Consider the following 3,203-nt stretch of genomic DNA (forward strand, 5'->3'; position numbering starts at 1 on the left):
CTCAAGGCCCGACTATGGCGCCAAAATAAAAGAGAACCCAACATGCGACAACGGTCCCGTTCACCCCCAACTGGGCACCACTACTGATCATCGGGAAAGGAAACATAGTATCATTGAGAGTCTTCGTCGAACTCCCACTTGAGCTCGACGCGTCTCCTGGAGCAGAATCATCAGGCCCTGCATCTGGTGTAATAGTAATCTATGAGCCACAGGGACTCAGCAATCTCGCACCCTCGCGATCAAGACTATTCAAGCTTATAGGTATGGCAAGATAAAAATATGAGTGGAGCTGCAGCAAGCGACTAACAAGTATGGTGGCTAACTTATTCGCAAAAGAGAGAGAGAGAAGAGGAGGCAAAGCACGAGCGAGAAGCTAGAGAACAACCTGCGCAAACATTACTCCAACACCGTGTCCACTTCCCGGACTCTGCCGAGAAGAGGCCATCACGGTAACACACTTAGTTGATTCATTTTAATTAATTAAGGTTCAAGTTATCTACAACTGGACATTAACAAATTCCCATCTGCCCATAACCATGGGCACGGCTTTCGAAAGATCAATCCCTGCAAGGGAGTCCCAACTTAGCCCATGACAAGCTCTCACGGTCAATGAAGGAATAGACCTCCACCCGAGACGTTCCGATCAGACTCGGTATCCCGGTACAACAAGACATTTCGACAGGTCAAAACTAATCCAGCAACACCGCCCGAATGTGCCGACAAATCCCGATAGGAGCTGCACATATCTCTTTCTCAGGGCACACTCAGATGAGACATCCTACGAGTAAAACCAACCCTCAAGTTGCCCCGAGGTGGCCCCGCAGTCTACTCGGTCAGACCAACACTCAGAGGAGCACTGGCCCGGGGGGGGGGGGTTAAAATAAGATGACCCTTGGGCTCCGGTAACCCAAGGGAAAAAGAGGCTAGGTGGTGAATGGTAAAACCAAGGTTGGGCATTGCTGGAAAAGCTTTAATCAAGGCGAACTATCAAGGGGTTCTCATTATAACCCAACCGCATAAGGAACGCAAAATCCGGGAACATAACACCGATATGACGGAAACTAGGGTGGCAAGAGTGGAACAAAACACTAGGCGAGAGGCCGAGCCTTCCACCCTTTACCAAGTATATAGATGCATTAAGATAGCATGTCAATATAATGATATCCCAACAAGTAAATAAATGTTCCAACAAGGAACGGCCTCCAATCTTCACCTGCAGCTAGCAACGCTATAAGAGGGGCTGAGCAAAGCGGTAACATAGCCAATCAACGGTTTGCTAGGACAATGGTGGGTTAGAGGTTTGACATGGCAATTTGGGAGGCTTGCAAGCAAGTGGTAGGCATCGTAGCAATGGCATAGCAAAAGAGCGAGCAAACTAGCATAGCAAAGATAGTAGTGATTTCGAGGGTATGATCATCTTGCCTACACAGTTGTCAGAGTTGACTGGATCCTCAAGAGCAAACTCAACGGGCTCCTCGTTAGTGAACTCATCTCCCGGCTCTACCCAACAAGACAAACAAGCAACAAGGATACAATCAACCACGTGCAAGACCAAGCAATATGATGAAATGATGATATGCTATGCGGGATGCGATGCGGGATGCAAAAATGCAAGATATGACAGGAAATGCATGAACCTGGCCTCAACATGGAATTCCAAGGGTGCCACTGGAAAGATGAGATGAAATCGCTTGAAAACGATATAAAGAACACCGGAATCGGAGTTACGGTTTGGAAATGGCAAGCGATTCAAATATGACACCGGTCTGCGATTTATAGCAAGCAGGCATCTAAATGCAACGAGATGAACATGCTACAGCACCCAAACATGGCATCAAAATACATGGCAGGGATGCACACAAGATGCTTAACAAAAGTCTAGCACTGAGCTACGGCCAAATCATCCATTAGGAGGTTCAAACAAGCATGGCAAAAACGCAAATGGTAAAACAGATCTCAGACTTAGTGAAATTAACACTTGTCTGGAATTTCAGATCATATAGCCCTCTTTGGAGCAACAAAACAACATGCTACAGGATCTAAACATGTCAAATAAAGACATGGCATGGAGCTACTCAACAATCTTAACAAAAGTCCCTTAGTGACCTTGAGCCAAAAGGGATCACAAAATATACTAACAAGCACACGAACATAGGAAAAACATAATCAGTTTTCAGACTTAGTGAAAACTGAGACATGCTGAAACATAACTCACGAAGGCATGTTTACGAGCTCAATGCACTCACTACGGTGCAAGTCATGGCAAGACAAGCATACACCCATAAAGAAGGAACAAAACACAAGCTAGACATGGTAAGAACAATAGCATAGCATGCACGGATCAATTACAATAACATCGGCAAAATCGCAAACAAGTTGACGATCTGCCCAGATTCACAACGAAGCAAAAGTAGAGCTCGATTGACTCAAGCTAGGTTGCTCCATAATTGCAAACGAAGACATGGATGGATAGAGAATAACAAGATTAACAAAACTCCCTTACTGATCATCCTCAAAAGAGGCACGAATCACTAGGAAACAACAAGAACATATGGCATCGTGAGATAAACAATCCCAGACTTAGAGAAAACTACTAAGTCCCTGAAAACAGATTTGCCGGGTGCCTCACTTTGCAAGCTTGCACAAGTCACCACACACATCAAAAAAATGCATGGGTTGCACCTCTGCAAAGATAACAAAATTCTTAACTAAACATCTATAGGACTCATGGGCATATCATGTACACAATAATCATGGCAAAAATGACAAAAGTCTAAGATGAACTAGCAGATCTGACAATTAACTCGCGAAGCCTCCTTCTAACAACATTTCGGGCATGAAGATGCACTCAAATGAAAATGATGCAATGGAATGAAATGATGTACTCATCGAGATGAACATTTTGATACACTATATGTCCAAATCGGAGCTACGGATGCGGAGATATCACAGGTCAAAGTATGCATAAAAATTAGGGTTCGGGGGACAAAAGTCAACCGGGGGATCCTCAGATCCAGATCTGGACGGCGCGGAAATCGAGGTCGCCAGATTTCCTGTTCACCGCCGGAGAAGTGGAGGCGGCCGGCGAGGTCGATGTGGGATCCGGCCGGAGAAGTGGAGGCGGTGGCCGGAGCTCGGGGAACGAGGCGGCGGCGGCGGCGGTGGGCGACTGGGGCGGCGGCGGCCGGTGGCGGCGAGGGACG

The sequence above is a fragment of the Triticum aestivum genome, chromosome 1A (assembly GCF_018294505.1).
Source record: "Triticum aestivum cultivar Chinese Spring chromosome 1A, IWGSC CS RefSeq v2.1, whole genome shotgun sequence".
NCBI lineage: Eukaryota > Viridiplantae > Streptophyta > Magnoliopsida > Poales > Poaceae > Triticum > Triticum aestivum.